At 37.7% G+C, this 20,702-nt stretch overlaps 1 protein-coding gene across 2 annotated transcripts in view; it reads left to right on the top strand.

The window, feature by feature from the left end:
* The first annotated feature begins 18,554 nt into the window (after positions 1–18,554).
* INPP4B (inositol polyphosphate-4-phosphatase type II B) overlaps positions 18,555–20,702 on the top strand; it is a 223,250-nt gene continuing 221,102 nt past the window's right edge. The window contains exon 1 of one of the 2 annotated variants that reach the window (XM_083366960.1): positions 18,555–18,622. The gene's annotated coding sequence lies outside the window, so the exon portion shown is untranslated. The remainder of the gene's footprint in view (positions 18,623–20,702) is intronic. The other variant, XM_083366961.1, reaches the window with a different exon arrangement.

The raw sequence follows: 20,702 nt of genomic DNA, 5'->3' as shown, positions 1-20,702 counted from the left end.
ACATGAGGTTTAAGTATTTAGAAATGTAAAGCAAGTGGTCATAACACAAGAGTGAATCTAGAATGTTGTTCCTAGTCTTCATAGATTTAGAATCAATAGACTAAGAAGAACTGGAGATAAAAGTTGCAAGGGCCACAACAGATCAATAAACCTCTATGTATATTGTAAAAGTAGACACAATTATAGTTTCCATAGTTATTGGTGCTATTGGTTAATTTATAATCATGTAACTCTTCTTAAACAGAGGAATTTTCAGAAAATGTATTAGGATGCATTACTTTATTTTTATGGAAGACAAGAGCACAATATGATTATGCCAGAAAAGGGACCTTATGAAAGATCTGTAGTTCACTCTCCTCTGACGGGCTGAGATGAGAAACCTGCCTAGAATGTGTTTTTTCCTTGTGTGTTCTTTGTTTCTTTTGGTTTTATTGTTGTTTACAGCAATAAGGGGTTGAGAGCAGTAATAATCCTTCACCATTTCCTACAGTCTAAAGAACTGAGAATGTTTCATCAGGTTTGAAGATCCTATTCATTTTTCAGGCTCAAAAGAACAAATGTTATAAAATGTCAAGCAGTCACTGCTTTTTTTTTTTAGATTGGTGTCGTACTGAAATTGGTATTCTACTGAGTGCTGTTACCATTATATTTTGTTAATGCCTTCTATTTCTGTGCAATGATGAAAAAGCAATATCAGCTTGCCATTTGCAGTACTCTATTTAATAACAGAATTTTTTTTAGTGTTTACTGTTAGAATGGTTTCCCACAATCAGAGATTGCTCAAGTAAAATGTTTATTTTGCAATGGTTGATGTAAACAAATAAGTAACTTAATGTATACTTACAGTAAAATATGGTATCCAGCTTTTAGGGTCCTTTAGCTGTTGGCCAGGGATCACATTGGAAAAGTGGTTAGGAAAAGGAAAAAAAGTAATTTTGTTTTAGTTGAAATTCAAGTTAATAAAACTTAAGTTATATTTATTAAATTCAGTCAGTATAATTTTGTATTTAATATTTTTCTCTTCTAAAATTATAACTCAGGATCTATCTTTGGAAGGGCATTTATTCACTAAGAACTAAGACATGTTCTAGGTTATCCATGAGGTTCACATGATGATTTGAAGCTAGTGACTCTCTCTCATCCCAATATACCACTCAGAATTGATATGGTGAGAAACATCTCACATGTTTTCTTAAGATCTGAGAAAAAGGTGGAAAAGAAGTCCAATAAATAAATAGTACATCATCTTTCCCCCACTCTGGGCCGTCAAACTGTCAAGGTTGGGGACCGCTGAAATAGAGTACATATTAAACCTCTTGCCCTACATACTCAAGATTATGAACATATGCAACACAGCTTTTAAAATCAAGTGATTATAAAACATTATACAATAACAAATACTGTGTCAAATATTTGCTTACAGAGGTGTAATTAGTAAATGAAAAATTAGGCCAAGCCTGTTTTGTGAGATGCTACAGTTGAAAGACCCTTCATAACATGAGGAAACTTCAGTTTACATGGACAAAATTATAATCTGCAGTAAAATTAAAATATATTGTCATGCTTGTCCATTTCAAAAAGTTGTAGTCCCTTTCTAATGCATATCAATCCAATGCAGTATTCCCTAAGTTCTGGGATATTCAAAACATCATAAATAATTTTGTGGGAAGTTGTGGATATAAAGCAACAGAATGATAACAAGTAGTTGATTTGATGGTGCTTGGTAATTTTTTATTTGCCAAGCTGTTTATTTATTTTGCTTTTTCTTGTTTTACTCTGCACAATTGATATGCAAGCTTGTGATCACCTCATATTTGATGCTATTTATGTAAATAAGATTTAATATTTAATATTATGTTTTATATGTATGTATTAAATAATAAATCAAACTATGGGATTAAAAATAAAATAAATAAATAGTGACGGGATAACAAGGAAAGACCGTTAAATATGACTTATCTTGTGAGTCATTGTCAGAAAGTGATCTGTCCTTGGGATATCAGTATATAATTATCTGTGTCTGTGCTTCCAGAACACATCAGCTCATTAATTTAAATGCAAGGTTATTCCCTGCTATTGTGGAAACCTAATAGCCCTGCTTTACACAAAACACTGAGCCTTAAGGTAACCAAAGCCGAGCTTATTCTGTCAATTCTGCCATAATTTTTAAAGTACATGTCAAGATGACCTTTTAAGTAATCTGACTTTAGAAATTTTCTTTAGTTTAGCTGTCTTTGAAGACTAATCTGATAGTAAAAATTTCAATCTAAAATGTAACATAGCACTTTTAGCATTTAAAAGGCTTGAAAAACTGACAGTTCATGTGTATGTTATATGGTTGTGTTCCAACAACATCCTTGATTCAATCAGCTACGAACCTAATGAATTTTCCTTAACAAAAATCACACTAATTATGTCAACAATTCACAGTTTGGAATTTATTTTAGCTCTTGCATCAAGGGCAGGACTTTTCAACCTTTTCACCCATTGTACCACTTTTAGGATATGGCAACATCCGAGTACCACCAGTTGCCTAGCAAGGTGTCAAAAACGTGACCAAAAAAAGAGGAAAAAAGTTATGAGGTACAGGTAGTCCTCGACTTACAACAGTTAGCTTAGTGACTGTTCGAAGTTACAATGGCACTGGAAAAAGTGCCCCCCAAACCACAGCCGAGCAAGACACCTGCCTGCCCGCCCGGTGGCGCTTTTCCTCCTGTCTGAGGTTTTCATTGTTGTGAGCATTTCTGTTGAGGATTGGCAGTGGGGGTGGTGTGTGTGTGTGTGTGTGTTTGGTTTTTATTCCCCTCATCTGCTGGGTGGTTGCAGCAGGTTTTGGTCACTTCACATGACCCTGGGACACTGTGATCGTCATAAATATGAATCTGTTGCCAAGCATCTGAATGTAAATCACAAGACCCTGGTGATGCTGCAACATTCCAACTGATCTGCACTTCTTCTGGGCTCAGAAGTGCCAGGATCAGCGCCGGCCTCCAGCTGGAGCCTGGTGCTAATCCTGGCACTTACACTGAGCCCTGACAGCCCTGCAGCTCCAGCCATCTCTCACTCAGGCTTGTGTGGTGCTGCCACCGGTTCAGCTCATTCCCCTCCCCCGCTACCACTTTTCTAGGATGGTCATGTACCACCTGTCAGGTGCCAATGTACCACAGGTGGTACCTGTACCACTGATTGAAAAGCCCTGATCAAGGGAATACCTCAAGGATATATCACTAGCTCCTTCTCCATTGACCCAAGCAGGAAATGTTATCTGAAAAGAGGGTGATAAGGAGAGAAATGAAGTAAAGGTCCCAAGTCCAAAAACAGCAGGAATGCAAGCACTGATCCAGAGACCAACAGTCTTCCACTTAGTCACCAGCCCTTTGGGTTCCCTCCCATCAAGCAGCCCCTACTGTGCTATGGAGCTATCAAGACTTAATCAGTTAAACAGAAAATGTCAAATTCCAATAAATTGCCTGGTTAAGGGGTTGCCTAGTTGAATGATTCAAAGTGAGTTACATAACTTTGGCAAGAAGGGAGGTTATCCATTACAGGTAAACCCCCAGGTATGAACATTTATTTAGCGAGTTTTCACAAAAATTAGTTCAGAAAGGGTACTTACATTAAAAATTCAAAAGAGGCCTCTGTAGCCATGTGACTTGGACTAAGGTTCTGCTGCAGCGGCAGCCATATTTAAGTCTGGAACTTGCCTGGACTGTTCGGGCCTACAAGAAGTCGGAAGGGTGTTGTTGTTTTTTGGTCCCTGGTCACATGGCCAAACAAGACCCAATTGGGTCAGGGTTTTTTTTGGTTTTGCTGCAATCTACTACTGCCTGGGCTGGAGTGCCACCATAGAATTACTTCTGTATTTTATTTTTTTTAATTGTTACTCTTTGGAAACTGCTCTGCTTTTTACTACTGTACTTTGCAAACTATTGTGTTTGCAAACTGTTGAGCTTTTATTCTGGAGATTAGCATGTATTACTGTAGTTTGTAGGTTTAAAATTTAAATTGCCTCCAGAAGTTGTGGATGCCCCATCACTGGAAGCTTTCAAGAAGAAACTGGATAGGCATTTATCAGATTTTAAAAATTTGTAAGATTGAGTTTGATTCATTTGATAAGTTTTTTGATTTACAAGCACAATGGCCAGGCTCCATTAGGTTCATACCTTGAGGACTACCTGTATTATTACAGGGACAAAAAATTAGAGTATGGGATTTATTGCCATAATGATGAATTAGGATGAGCAGAGAAGTAGGCCCTAAGAGAAAATATGTTCTGTCATGGAGACTGGTAGGCTTGTTAAGCCAATGTACAGTAAATGTCATTTACATATATAGGTGTCATAAAGGGATAATATCTTCTGGAGATATTTTGTTGTTCTAGGACAGTGATGGTGAACCTTTTAGAGACCGAGTGCCCAAACTGCAATCCAAAAACCACTTATTTATCACCGGGTGCCAGGTGGGATGTGGCCCACTGAGTGGGTGTGGTTGTGGTGGTCATGGCAGACTGGGTGGGTGTGGCCAAAGTAGGCATGGTCACCTTGATGTTGCTCGTGGGGAGGGATGCCTGTCGGGGCCGGACAGGGTTGGGGGAGATCCATGGGGTCTCTGGCAGGTGGGGTGGTGGGCAGGAGTCTTGTCCTGCGGGGTGAGGCGAAGCAGGATGGGGGTGCCATTGCCACAGGGCAAGGCGAGGCAGGGGCCAGGGCAGCTGCTGCCTGACACCATTGGCCCCCGCACACAGAAGCTAGCAAGCGCATGGGGGCTGATGGTGTCCATCAGAAGCCAGAGCCTGCCAGCTCCTTGACCAGTGCACTCTGGAGCAGTTCAGAGAAGCCGACTCTCAGCTGGACAGCTGGCTGACAGCTGAGGAGGCGATGCAGTGGGTTGTGCCCAGGAAAAGGAGAGCATGCGAGGCCAGGAAGGACGGGATGGGGGAGAGGGAAACCAGCCGTGCTGGGATGCATTCGGCCACGTGGGACGATTGCCATCTCCGGGGCATGGCATGTGTGCCCACAAAGAGGGCTCTGAGTGCCGCCTCTGGCACGCATGCCATAGGTTCGCCACCACTGTTCTAGGAAAAAGAGTTTTAAGAAAATATACTGTTGTAGTTGGCATTAAAAATATATTATTTTTTAAAATCTGTTTTGACTACATCATCAAATCATGCAGTGCAAAGTATAGCTCATAGCTAAGTAGTATAAAATCAGGAGTCTGAGAACACATTTTCTAACCAAGAAATTCTGTTAAAAGGTATGAGACATTTAATAGAATTGTTAGTTAGACCCGGGTTTTTTGGGGGTACAATAGGTTAACATAGCTCTTCCCCTCCTACAATATAAGATTTATAACATTATTGAAGACGAACTAAATCACTGCAAAATTCATTTTTCTACCTTTTTCCATATACATATTTTCTTTCTCTCCAACCATCTGTCGTTGGTGCTACTGCACTGTTTGGTTGTGAACACTGTAGGTCATGTAGTTTCTTCTATAGAAGAACACATTAGTAATTTTTTTTAGGGAACTTCATGGCTCATTTTACTCAGCTAATGTAAGAAAGCAGTATTAAAAGTAAAACCAGTAATTCTTTCATTTTTCTTGCCATCATCCCATTTGGAACAGAGAAATTAAATTAGTATGAATCATGTGGAAGTGATCATCGTGGGGAATAGCAATCTGGCAAAAGCTTGTTTATCTTAATTACTCTTGTCCTTTATGGGACTTAAATAGTTCTATTACTATTTTTTGTCTGTCCTGAGATTTCATTCTACTTCAGAAGCCTTCATTCTTTTCATTTGTTTGAACAGTTGAATTAAAAATGACAAAAACAGATGGAATATATACAAAGGAAAAATGGGGGAAGTGTAGAAACAGTTTGCTATTTTGAAAGCATATTGTTATTAACCAAAATATAAAGAAAAACACTGAGGAGTTGAATTATTCAATTAAATGTTTAAAAGACTTTGTTTTTCTTTATGTTTAAGTGTTGTAATGCATAATTTTATGTTCACCTGCCTAACTGCTGTTAGTGCTCCCACCCACAAAAGGGTACCTAACTGCAAGTACTGCAAACTATGTTACATGGATTTATTCATTGTGTGAAACCATAATTTATAAGATGTAGTGGCAAAGCCAAAGAAAAAAATTGTACATTCTTACTGAGCACAGTGTTTGATCTCAGCTTTATGGGATGCTAAAGTATAAAATATGAGTTTAAAGAATGTGCAGATTGAAAGAAAATGTACTTATTAATCAGTATATATGAATGTGACATAATTGGCACACTTTTGTACTTTATCTTCCTTAATTGAACAAAGGGTCATAATTGGACACAAAAGTATTATCACACCTTTTCTTTTGGTCTGTGAACCCTTCTACGAGTGACTTGAAAAAGCATTTTAAAATGTTTTTAATTAACTGGCAAAACCCACATTAGTCTTAGAACAATCTATAGATCCCTCTTATTCGAAGGTACAACTGCACTGAATTTCTCAGTCACTCATAATGTTGCCTCTAGAACAAGGGTGTCAAACTGCCGGCCAGCGGTTTCATCATACCAAAGCCGCGCCCTCCCAATTGCTGGCAATGCAAAAAGAGTTGAGATATGTCTCAACATGTCACGTGACATGGCGAGTTTGACACCCGTGCTCTACAACTACCCCAACATCCAATTTATCAAGCAGATGTCCTCTCTTTTTTTAGCTTTAAGAGAGGACATTTATTCATTAGTTATCATATTTAAATGTTGCTCTAGCAAGGCTAATTGGGGAATTCTGGGAGTTGAAGTCCACAGATCTGAAAATTGTCAAGGTTGACTTCTGGTGGCTCCGCGGCGACGGAGGGAGCCTTCCCGGGCTGCCCGCGGCTCAGCTGGTGTTTTTTCGCCCGAAACAGCGCCGATCAGCTGTTCGGGCGAATCTGAAGCCCCCTCCTCGGGAGAAGAGGAGGGGGTGAGCCCCCAGGTGGGGGTTGAGTTCTCCGGGGCCGCCTGAGCTTGGAGCTTGGGCGGCCGAAGGATTGAACTCCCCCGTAGCCTGGGCTGCTCCCAGCTGACCAGCGTCTCTGCTCCGGACTTTATGGAGCAGAGCCAGGCGTCTGCGACTATCCCTGCTAGAAGGAGAGACTATGAAAGGGAAAGAGCAGGCAGAGCAGTACAAGAGGGAAAGATGAAGAGATGAAGAAGATTTTATTTTACTCTCAAGCTTGATGGATTTTGCTTAAAACTTAAAGTGAAAGTGCGTCACAATTGTAAGTAAAAGATGGCGGCGAAACCTCCCCCTAGAACTTTTCGGAGTGCTGGAAATTCTCCGGTGCAACAACAATCATTGCTGCAGGCGTTGCATTCTCCTGATGTATTGACATCGAAGGATCTTGAAAAACATACCCAGTTAATTTTGGAGTCAATGGGTGTTAAATTTCTACAGATGGAGGAGAAATTGGAGAAATTGGAGCAGAGAATGGAAGAAAGGATGGAACAGAAACTTAGAGAAATGAAGGTAGACATTTTGTCCTCAGTGCAAAAAGTTGCTAAATGTGTGGAGGTGCTGGATGATCAAGTGCAAGACTTGATTCAAAAGAATGCTTTATTAGAAGCAAAAGTATTGGAAATTGAAGATTTAAAAGACAAAATTGACAGTGAACAGAGCTTGGCCCAATTTTACCAGATGCAGTTTGCTGTGAGAATTAGAGGCCTAAAAGAGAATATTAAGGAAGATTTAAAGCAGCTGGTTTCTGAGGCTTTTGAGGGAGTATTGAACCATCCAGCATCTGAATTAAAACAAGGTATGGACAAAGTGTTCCGTGTGAATTCGTGGATTGCTAAACAGAGAAAGTTGCCTAGAGATGTGGTGGTTTATTTTGTAAAAAGGGAAATTAGAGATGAAGTTATACAAGCTGCCTACGATACCAAAGTTGTGATTGCTGGTCAACAAGTTTTGGTTTTAAAAGAAATTCCTCCAAAGATTTTAAAGAGAAGGAAGGATTTTATATTTCTTGTGCAAGAGCTCAAGCAAAGAGATATAAGGTTCAGATGGGAGATCCCAGTTGGGTTGAGCTTCATGTATGATGGCAAAAGATACTGTTTGAGTAATGTGAAGCAAGCGCATGATTTTTATAATAATGTCTTGGAAGTAACCCCATCAACACTTCTGGAAGCTGCAGAGGGATCTGGAGAAGGAGAACATCAAGAGGATGAAGATGCACAGATAGACGAGAAGGGTACAGGAGGAGTTCAAGCTGCAACTCTTTTGGATGATCTTAGAGAACAGAGGGTGACGCGTGCTGCCTTAAAATGCTCAAAAAAGAAAAAAAAATAAGACCAGTAGAAATCTATGGAACTTCCACAAAATATTTATAGTTAAGTGGTAGTTGTGTTTTTTAAAAAAAAAAAGTTTTGGGATGCTATGTATGGTAATAGATTTTTTTTTTTAATTTGGAATTAATGGACAACTTACGACAGAGGAAGAGGAAGAAAGTTTTGTGGGTTAATGTGGGTTAATTTGTGTAAGAACTATTTATTAATGTGCAAATGAGAATATGTTAAGGTAATAGTGAATTGTGGAAGAACATAGATGGGAATGATGCTAGTTTTCTTTTATTTTAGTTTTTTATATATATTTAGTATTATTAAGGATTGGTTTACTATATACAAGCTAGAGAGTGATGGATTTTAGAGTTTATAATTGTTAGTATATGATTGTTTATGATTGCCTTTTAGATATATACCTTGTATTTTGCTCTGGGAAGTCGGGGGGGGGAGGGGGGAGGAGGGGAAGTGGAGGGGGGGAGGTAGGGGAGGGAGGAGGGGGAGGGGGAGGGGGGGAGATAGGGGGGAGGTAGGGAGGGGAGGAGGGAGGGGGAAGGGGGGTTTTTTTAAAGGAAAATTGTATTTTATAAAACTTTTCAATAAAAAAAAAAAGAAAATTGTCAAGGTTGAAAAACACTGATCTATAGAATGAAGATAGTGACTGAGATACTGCTTAGTTTCAATGCTTGGAGCTGATTTTGAATAGAGCAACATGGAAGTACAATAATTAATGAATAAATGGCCTCTCTTAAAGCTAAAAACAAAGAGAACATCTGCTTAATAAGTTGGATGCTGTGGCAGGCAATATGACTGAGAGATTTGGTGCAGTTGTGCCCTGGTGATTTTGATTTTGTGGTGTAAGATGTTATTGTGAGGAATTTGCAGCCAATTCTGAGAGGATGAAGCAGGACATTGGCAAATGACCATGTTGGTTATATATTATATATGTTTGTATTGTAGGGTCTAAGGTGTTTGTGAAAAATAATTTGGAAGTAAGAATTTCTATTATTTTGGGTCCAAAGATGGGTTTTGGTCACTTTGTGTTTCTGACAGAAACTCTGGTTTCTTGTGAAGTTACTTATCTTTTACTGTCATCTGAACACTACCCTGTAGTGATCATCTTAACAAATAAAATTATATTCACTTACTTTTCAGTTTTAGCCTTTCAAAAGGTTGTTAATTTTACTACTTGTTGCTCTGCTACTGCTTTCAGCTAGCCACCTTAAATGCTGTAAGGTTAATGGACCATAGGATACAAATAGAAATAGTCATTAAATGATAATAATGAACAAATGCATACATAATTGGTCATAGTATCCCAGTGATAATAATATTTTCTAGCATTCCAAATTTTCTTAGTGATCTCCAGAGGTTGGAGATTTGATAGTACAATTGTTCTTGAAATTAATAATGATTCTGTCATGCCTATTAGACATTAACAAATAAATAATAACTTTAAAATATTGCTAGCCTTGACTATTTAAGTCTTAATGTCTGAACACTAGAAGAGGAAAAAGACAGATAACAACTGTTTACGTGCTATATTTTGTTATAGCAGCTCTAAATTAACAAAGTTGGTATTGCTGCAAAAGAAGAAATGCTGATTAGAGAAAGATTTCCTAGTTTTTATGAGATACAAGAATCTTTATAACCTAAAAAGACATTTGCAGTAATGTTAATACCAGATTTAACTACTTTAAATTAAACTTAATGCTGATACAGCTCTAAGATGTTGTGATCCAATTTTGTCAGAGTTGAACATAGCTTTAAAGTATTTGGCGTGAAAAATTGAAAAACAAATGTTTAATGCTTTTTTATAATTGCAAATTATCATGAAAAGCAAAAATAACATTTGATTCTGTCGTTGTCATTGTTTTTCCTACCTCCCTGAAGAATTATCTTTAGTTTTTAATTTAAGGCTCTTACTATTTGGCTGGAGTCTAGAAATCATATTTGGCTTTATTAGCCAAAATTAACTTATGTTAGCCAACAAAAATGTAATAAATATGCTTTCTAATCCCTAGTAACTTTCAATTTTCACCCAACAATCTGGAGTCTTCCCCCCTCCCCCAGGTTTAGTACTATAATCACAAAGCCATTGTGGTAATTCTATAACCACAAAGGTTTTGTTTTCAAAGCTAAATTTCAAAACCTAAGGGAGAATAATTCAGTTCTCCTGAATGAATCTACTCTGTCCTGTTGCTAGTGTTTCCAATCTCCAGCAAAACAAAAGAAATGTTATACTTCAAAAATGACAAAACTAAAGTGAGCTGGCATTAGTTTTTCCTCTGTCATACACAGGGATGATTCTCCAATGATATTTGACATTTAAACTTATGGTGTAGCACAGGTTTAAGTTTTAAATTGCACATGGATATATCCAGGGCTTTTTTTCTCATAGAACGCTCAGAACGGCGTTCCGGCACATTTTTTTGCAAAAAAAAAAAAAAAAACCTTTGCACAAGCTGTGCTGTTATTGGCTTAAGCCTATTGCAGGCTTTGCTCTTTTATGACTCATGGACTTCAACTCCTAGAATTCCTGAGTCAGCTATGCTATTGGCTTTTGGAAGCCAATAGGAATTGCTGCTGAGCTTGCCAAAAGACCCAGCAGGCAAATGTTACACAGGCAAGTTGCAGCGAAGGCAGGAATTTTGCACTCCTCCCTGCTCCCCAACTACACCATCTCAACTAGGTAAGTAAGATATTATTTGCAAATAGGATATCCAAGTATGACTCAAGGAAATTTTCCCTGCATGGAGGGAATAGTGGTTTGTTTCACTTTGTTTTACTTTTCAAATTGCTGTAGGGAAGAAATGATGATTAGAAAAAGGCAGGAAGTTATTTTTATTAGGCAGAATTCATTTATCCCATGCTAGATCTTTGGGAGCTTAGTACCACCAGCACAGAACATTTGCTTTTCTGAAACTTCATTCAAATTCAATTCCTGATAGGGGCATTTGAAAAAAAAGTTATTTATTAAATTTATGTGCTGACTATTTTACCAGGATGACTCTGAAGTCAAGGAGAGGGCTTGCAACTTCTGTTTGTAGTTTCCCGCGTTTCTGCACACTGAGATAATCGGCCATTGTACAAATACAGAGCCTATCATGCTTTTATATTTATATGGAACAGATACATTACCTGAAATTTTTGGAATGTGTAAAAAATTTGAACCAGCCCAGAAACTCATTTCCCATTGTTTGGGTATATAGAAAGTAAACCCTGAAATAGATTTGGAAAGAGCAAGGACTTTGATTAAATGGAAATGTTGCTAAGCATAGAACTGTTAATTTGCAGCTGTTTCTGCTGTTTTCTTTTTATGTGCTTATGATTTTACATCACATTTTAAAATCAGCCAAATTGAATAGGAATAAGATTGTGACTGAAAGAATACTAATTCTGAAATACAGTAAATATCTTTAACAAGTAACATTAAATTTAGCTTTAGTGTAATTTGCTTGTTTACTGTAGCTAAAACTGGAAATTATATTTCTAAAGCATTAGTGTGGATCATTGGAAAGAAAAAAGATTTAATATTTATGATTCAAAAATATAAATATGTGAGAAACATGTTTTTAAAGACCTTTGCAGCTTGTTCTCATATATACCCTGCCACAAAGGAATAACTAAAATTATGAAATTTAGAATCTACCAAGCTTCCCTCCCATGGACAGAAGACAATCCATGGGAAATGTGAATGTGTAATCCATAGCTTTAGCAGCAATAATAAATCTAATTATGCTATGCATATTTAAGTTAGCCAAACCCTGGAGCAGTGGTAGCAATCTTCTATCAAAATGGCAAGCCCTTTAAGATTATATATTTTTAATCATATAAGTGAAGAAATGAGGAAAACTGTGGTTAAAGAAATTGTTCGATCCAATAATAAAATTTCATTGATATTCGATGAATCAACCACAATAAGCAAAAAAACCTATCCTCATAGTATTTGTTCGATGCTGTATTGAAGGTAGGGGAATGAATTCACCAGTAAATTTGTTTTTGGACTTGGTAGAACTTGAAAAAGTAACAGCAGAAGGAATATTTGATTCCTTACTCCAATGTCTTTACTCTTATGGGATGACAGAAGATTATTTGAAAAAATATTTGATTTCTCTGGCATGCGATGGCGCTGCTGTGATGATGGGATGTAAAAGTGGAGTGAAAAAATTGCTGTCAGAACGTTTTCCTTCTATTATACTTTGGCATTGTGCTAATCACAGACTAGAATTATCAGTAGGTGATGCTGCCAAGGAAACTTCAGGAATAAATAGATTCTAATCATTTATTGTTAAACTGTATGTCATATACTAAAAAAGAGTACATCAGAGGTTACGTTTTGTGGCCTTAGAAGGTCAGTTATTACATTCAAAAGGCAGACAAAATTGTCCCCTTTTTCCTATTAAAAGTCAGATTCATGTTATAAAGAAATATGCTTTGAATACCGTAATTCCAGTACACAACATCTGAAAACTCTTCATGACAATATTAATTTACCCATTCAAAATTCTTTTGCCATTTATAAATGTTCCTAACATATTTTACACACTCAAATTAACATGGGCAATCCAAAGTAAAATTTGCTTTTTTCTTTATTTATATCAATTAGTAACCCAGATTCCAAAAAACTGAGCGAAAAGACATATCCAGAAAAACTTGCATTTGATACGGATTCTGAATACAATTCCTATTTCTTAAAGTGAATGTGAACATGGGTTTTCACAGATGAATCTAATTGCCACCCCAACAAGAGCTTCATTAAAGACTAAGACAATTTCAGCACTTTTGTTCATCAAACTTGTCAGATCACCTCTGAGACTTTTTGATCCTTCAAAGTATGTTGATCTGTGGTTACTCAGAGGACAACGTTCGGCCCTAGATACTAAGAGCAAGGAAAGGAGTTAAGAAGATTTGCCAGATGAGAATTGGACAAAAGTTTGGAATTTTCTATGAACATTTGCCTTAAATACAATAAATTAAAAGTATGTTAAGAAATGAATATATAATTGTGTAATTATATAAATAAATATATAAATAAAATTATATAAATAAAAGATTAACAAGATGAGAGTTCCGGCACCTTTTTTTTTAAAGAAAAAAAGCCATGGATGTATCCATAAAGACATCAGAGAAAAAATATATTTTTCTGTACTGCTGTTCAAAAGGTAGGTTAAGCCAGGCTAAAGGCATAGCACACATTGTGATTGGCCATAACTGTTGGCTTCTCCTCCCTAAGAGTACACTAGCCAACTAGTATCTCTAAGTAATTGAAGTCCTAGCATAAAATCCTAGACACACCCATATTGTCAGCAATTCCAGAGTCCAAGGGGCAGTTATTTGTTAGCCATGCCAATCAGGGAGAACAGCAAAAAAGGTGAGCAGACCTGTTCTTTGTCATTAGCATCTTTTGAAGTGTCTTGTGAACACCTGCACAGGAAGGAGTGCTTCGATGTTTGTGCCTTCTTTTAAAATGTTTTCATGTGTAATTTAACATTCAAAACTCTGTGGCATTTGCTGTTCTTATTTGCAATAAATCAATACATTAATCCATCAAAAGTAGACAGTGGATGAAATATATTTTTAGAATGAGTATGACGGCATTAACAACAATGCAGAGATACTGAACTTTAATATGCCTTCAGTATACCTCAGATATGGATTGTATGTTTTTTTTTAAAAAAATTGATGCTTTCTTTTTTATATTCTTAATTGTTGTGGCCTCCCAGAGTCATATATTTGAGATGGGCTGCTATATAAACTGAAGCAATAAATAAATAAATAAACATAACCTTTCTTTTATTGTTGTAGTTGATCTTGCTTGCAAGTTTTCAGCCAACCCACTGTAATCTCCCTTTCTAACTCCTCTTCATGAACAGCTGATTTATTTATTATATGGCATCAAATCATTTTCAACTCCTAGAAACCACAGAGATAGATTTTCTCCATTTCAATCTGTCACTAAAATTGACTTTGAAGTCTTCCGGCAATGTTCCCTCGCCACTGTAACTGAGTATATCCACCTTGCTGCTGGTTGTTCTCTTCTTCTCTTCCACCTTTCTCAGCATTAGAACCTTTTCCAAAGTGCTGGATCTTTGCATAATGTATCTGAAGTAAGCAAATGAAGTAAGCCTTATGACTTGTACCTATAGCAATAATAATTTTGTAGTGATCCATTTGTTTTCTTGGTTGCCCACAATGCTTTCAGCCTCTTCCTATCCTATTGCAAAAGACCAACTTTTATTTCCATAATGTGTTACAGGGAATACAATGGCAGAGACAATTTGGATCTTTGTAGGTGTAGACATCATAACATCTGAGAATATTTTTTCTAAGGCCTTTATGGCTGCTTTATCAAGTGCTAGTATGCAGGATATTTTTGACTGCTTGTTCTTTTACTGTTAATGGTTAACCTTTAAAAGGTAGACATTATATCTGTCTATATATCTGCCTCTTTGAGTGAGGGTAGTTTCCCCGCCGCCTTGACGGAGGCGGTGGTGAGACCTCTCCTCAAGAAGCCTGCCTTGGACCCAGCTGTGTTAAAGAACTTTCGTCCGGTCTCCAACCTTCGCTTTCTTGCGAAGGTTGTTGAGAGTGTGGTGGCGCATCAGCTCCCTCTGGTTCTGGATGAAGCGGATTATCTAGACCCGTACCAATCGGGCTTCAGGCCCGGGTACAGCACGGAGACGGCATTGGTCGCTCTGGTGAATGATCTCTGGAGGGCTCGGGACAGGGGATATTCCTCTGTCCTAGTCCTATTAGACCTCTCAGCGGCTTTCGATACCATCGACCATGTTATCTTGCTGCAGCGTCTCAGGGGATTGGGAGTGGGAGGCACGGTTCTTCAGTGGTTCTCCTCCTATCTCCTGGGACGTTCGCAGTTGGTGTTGGCAGGGGGGCAGAGGTCGACCTCGAGGCCTCTCGCTTGTGGAGTCCCTCAGGGGTCGGTCCTCTCGCCTCTCCTGTTCAACATCTACATGAAACCGCTGGGCGAGATCATTCGTGATTTTTGAGTTGGGTATCATCAGTATGCTGATGATACCCAGCTTTTCATTTCGACCCCAAACCACCCCCAGTGATGCCCTCGATGTGATGTCCCACTGCCTGGAGGCGGTTCGGGTCTGGATGGGGAGAAACAGGCTTCGACTCAATCTAGTCCTCCTAGATTCACAGCTTTCTTTAGAAGACCATATAGTTGCTGTGACTAGGGGGGCCTTCGCCCAGGTCCGCCTGGTGCGCCAGTTGCGGCCCTATTTAGACCAGGGTGCCTTACGTACGGTCACTCACGCGCTTGTGACCTCTCGTCTGGACTACTGCCCTTGAAGACCAGTTGGAGGCTCCAACTGGTACAGAATGCAGCCGCGAGAGTTGTGTTGGGAGTTTCCCGACACTCCCATGTTACACCTCTGCTCCGCGAGCTGCATTGGCTTCCAGTTGTCTTCCAGGTGAGATTCAAGGTGTTGGCATGGGTCCGGAATACCTTGGGGAGCACCTGCGGCCGGCGTCAACTTCCCTCCGCCCAGTACAGAGAGGGCCTCCTCAGGGTGCCACCGGTCAAAGAATGCCGACTGGTGGCCCCCAGGGGGAGGGCGTTCTCTGTGGGCGCACCAGATTTATGGAACCATCTTCCGGTTGAGCTCCGGATGGCGCCTGACCTCTGCTCCTACCGGCGTGATCTAAAAACTTACCTCTTCGAACAAGCTGGCCTGGCCTGATGGGATGGGGTTGGGTTTTATTAATGTGTTTTAACCTACTTTTTAATGTGTTTTAACTTATTGTAAGAGTTGTGGGCATTTTGTTTAATCTCTTTTAATTTTTGTATTTTGTCTTTTAACATGTACTGTCCTGTTCACCGCCCTGAGTCCTTCGGGAGAAGGGCGGTATACAAATAAAATTAATAATAATAATAATAATAATAATAATAATAATAATAATAATAATAATAATAATAATAATAATAATCCACTACTTATATCTTCAATTCTTAGTCTGTTTGTTGTACCGCTTGTCATTAGTTTGGTCTTCTTTATATTTAATTTTAGTCCCATTCTTACAATGCTTCTTGACTTTTATTAATAGCCCTTGCATTTTTTTGCATGTTTAGTTATTAGAATAGTATCAGCATAGTGCAGATTATTGATGTTTTTTCATCCAGTTTTGAAACCACACTCATTTTCTTTCTGTCTAGTTTTCCTTAAGAGGTATTCAGCATATAAACCGAATAAAGAAGGGGAAAATATACAGGTTGTCTCACTCTTTTACCAACCTAGGGTCAGTCTGTTTTGCCATTTGGCTTTTTGTCCTGTATATGGGTTTCTTATGAGAACAATGAGATGTTCTTGGATTCCCACTTTTCTAAGCACATTCCATAGTTTGATGTGATTGATACAGTCATAGACCTTTCTATAATCAATGAAGTGCAAAACAGTTGGATGCAGTATAATACTAATGAATTGATTTTAGTGGCTGGAAGGCCATAATCTGCTTTTGATAAGGAAGGAAATTTGTAGAGGAAATACGCAGAATGTTCAGAAATGGCAAATATAGAAGTAAAAATAACTGGCAATTGTCAATTGCCTACCAAATGTGTTTGGTAGCTCTTGTCAGCTTACAGTCTTATTCACAGATTTCTCAGTATAATCCATTTTCTTCTTTGCTAATGGTTGAGTGCTGCTAAACATCTTTTCAAGTAATTGCTCTTCTGCCATAGCTGTGGTGAATTAGGCTTGTGCTGGCAGGTTAGTCCTGCTATTGGCTGTTAACTGGAATATTTTATATAGGTGAAAAACGCCTTTATTTTATGTTTAATTTAGAAACAGACTAGTCGTATTTTCTCAGTGGTTTTGAATGTAGGGTGGAAACAGATTAATGAGGCTAGAGGTGTTTATCCATGGACAAACATGCAATTGCACAACCGAATATGTGGAAGAAAGGTTAGGCATCTCCCCCAATCTTAGAACCAGTGTTTCCACTTAGAGTTTTAGAAGATTTTATAATTTAAGTTATTGGGGCCTTGCTTTGAGTGAAAAATGGCTATTTTGTCTGATGATTGCTAGTAAGAAGAAAATGTTCTTATTTGGTCAGTGAATAGATATGTTTCACATATAATATAGTTACAAAGTAAAAAATAAATAAATTTTAGTTCATTGTGATGTGTGTGAATTGGAGCATCTGAAAGCTAGCTTGGTGTGTAACAAAAGTATCCTCCATGATTTTATCTTGGAGGAGAACACAGATCTGGCAGATTTTACTGAGGCCTGATTTGGCCTAGAGAAGAGGTTACCCTCTCAGAAATTAGGTCCAGGTTTCCTGCTCTGTACCAAACAAGAGTCCATGATGGGAAAAGGGGTGGCATGGATTGTTATAGGCTTTAGTCCACACAAAACCAGATGTGAGGGATTCTGACTGAAGTTTGGCTTAAGGAAATAGTTCATGGCCTCCATGAACCTTTCATGGGTCATTGATTGTTCAATTTATACTACAGGCCACACATACAGTATTTGTTTTTTTTACCTCAGGCAGGTTGAGATGTGATCTGGTAGTGGAGTATATTAATATTTGTCTATTGCCATGGACAGATTCCTTTCTTTCTTTCTTTCTTTCACTGGTGTCATGTCTTCCTGCAGAGAGACAGGGCCTGTTTGATCATCCATGCAATTGATGGCTCAAGTGTGATTCCAGAGAGAGCTTGGGATTTTCCCAAAGGTTCTGATGGGCAATTTGATTGAGGCCCTAATCTCTGCCTGGGATGGGTAAGTGGCTGAAGCCTTGGAGCGTATTATTCCTGTGCAGCCACTCTCTGCATACTGATCCTGAGGTGCTCTTTGCTTGCCAATTAGGGATAATCTCCACTTTATTGCATCCCCTGATAGCCATCCAGTGGCTCTGTTTAGGCCATCTGATCCCTATTGGGTATGTCCCAAAAGCAAAAATAGATAATTATTTATGGTATACAAAAGGCAGAAAAATTTGGGGTTTTTTTTAGTAAATAAAGTCATCTAATTTTGCAAATATAATTATTTTGGGGTGTTATATAGAATGGGATGGTAGTAATAAATAATATTGTAGTAGAAATATGATCTCGCTACACTGGATGTCATATTCATTCTACATAAAAGGCCTGTGTAAAAGTCTAACTTATATCAGCTACCAATGAAGTGTATTTTTAAGTAATGATTCACCAGTCTTATTATTTTTAAGAATGAGTGCATCAAGAAAGAATATTCAAACTAAAACTGTTTTTGTTCCACAGAGCCAGAAGAGAAATGGTGTCATCTGAAAGGAAATCTGATCTTTCTAATGAAAAGTAAGACAAAGGTAATTTATGTGACTCACCCATTCATGTATGTGCTTTTCCTTTGAATTCACCTGCTTCTTTTTACCTTTTTATCACTTGGTTTGTTGTTCTAAATAGAAGATTCAGCACTGTTCACAAAAGCCTTCTACTTGTCTTTATAGATGTTTTATAAAATGTGAGAGAATATTCAAAAGTATGTTTGGTCATTCTGAATAGTTCATGTCAGTAAAATAAAACAAACAATCCCACAGCTATTTTCATAAAATAACTAAAATCACAATGAAACGTAAGAATTATTTTTAAGCACATTCAGTAGTGCTTAGGGTCCAAGTGTCTCAGAGATCAATACTGCTTTTGTCACCTTGATGCATCCTTAGGACTGCTGTCTGAATATTAGGAGTTGGACCACTACAGGGAGAAAGATATCCTGATAAGGCCTGATCCTAAGTTTTTTTATCAGCTTTGTTTCAAAGGAGAAAATCAAAGTGTCTCTTTTTTGGTGGAGAGCACTGAACAAGCAGATTCGGTTTGAAGGTCTTTGGGTAACAGGGAGCCAAGGCACATAGGACTTTATAGGTTAAAACCAGCACTCAGTTCTATTCAGAAAGCTATTGAAAAAAACACCATCCTTGAGTGGCTTCACCAGCTGGCAAGTAGGCTGCTCTATATATTCTTGATACACTTCTGAAATGTCCTTTAAAACATTAAAAAAAACTCTGAGTAGAGTGCATTGTAAAATAAAACGAGATAATAAGGCCATGAGTTATTCCCAGCCCACTCTTGGAAAGGCTGCAACTGATATATTAATTGAAACTGGACAAACACTCCCTTGGTGTGCTGGTAAAAAAGTTGTGAGTCAGCATAAGATTAACCAGGGAACCTGATGGTATTTTGAATGTATGATAATTATCATTGGCCCATTTAATTTGTTATTTTACCATGAATAGAGGTCCTCAACAAAATTATCAACCAGTGTCACTTGGTAAGTCCTCCAGTCCATTCAGGAATAATTCCTTAGACTCCATAATTCCGTGAGAGCAGAATATATTAGAGTTAGTGTTCACTTGTGCAGGATTGGTTAGCCATAGTTAAATCTCACCAGTGAGTATATTCTGAACTACTCTTTTATGAATGCTTTTCAGATTCAACAAGTGATTTGAAACATTATAACATTTTCCATCAAAATCCCCATTCCTTAAGCCCAGTTCCTATTGTCTTCAAAGAGAAGATCACTGAATCTGTAAAAATTTGTATAGAGTCTAAATGGTTGGACTTACCAGAAGGAACATACATTGTTTTCATCTTAGGTGCTGGGTTGCTGTCTGTTGTCCTGATCTTGAATCTTGAAGTTTTTAGCAGAATTCCTATAATACCTATTCAGAATCCGGAATCAGCATGTCCCAGATGTATTGCTCTTATACTTTGTCTCTTTTTGCCTGAGCCTTTATTGTTTAGAATGCTGGAAAGTAAGCAATCTGTATAGAAGACAATTTTCCTAAAATCTGTTTTTATATTTATAATGATTTTCTATATTTCCATTTTTTATTATATTATAATCTTCCCAGAGTCACTCCAAAACAGTGAGATGGACAGTATATAAATTTAATCAATAAATTAAATAAAAATAATACCTGGAACTATTCTCATGTTATAGTGATTCTATTCTGCCTTTTGTTCAATTTCAAAATGGTTCACTGTGTTGTGTTAATGACATTAACTGATGTTTTATGAGCAAAAGGAATCGCAATACTATTTCTGATTTTTCTAAGAATTTATGATCTAAGATCATTGAAATATGAATAAACGTACATTTGGAAGTCTGTTTTACTTAACAGCAGGCTTGTGATTAATAGACTGTAGTTGTTTTAAAAAATAGGCATTATTGTCTGTTGAAATTTATGTTTCTTAGTTTTTAGCCAAATGATGCAATAATTGGAACTGATCTCATCTATTAGATCAGTTTGTTCCTTGTGTGTATGCTATTTTTATTTAGATTAGACACTTCATTTTAGATTATTTGTACAGAGATAGAGGAAAAACATTCTAAAACTGCATATTTTGTTCATTCATTATAAAATAAATTTTTAAGAACCACAAATG

The sequence above is a fragment of the Vipera ursinii genome (assembly GCF_947247035.1).
Source record: "Vipera ursinii genome assembly, chromosome: 7".
Lineage (NCBI taxonomy): Eukaryota > Metazoa > Chordata > Lepidosauria > Squamata > Viperidae > Vipera > Vipera ursinii.
Note: the sequence above shows the minus strand (reverse complement) of the source record. Positions and strands in the feature narration are given on the sequence as shown.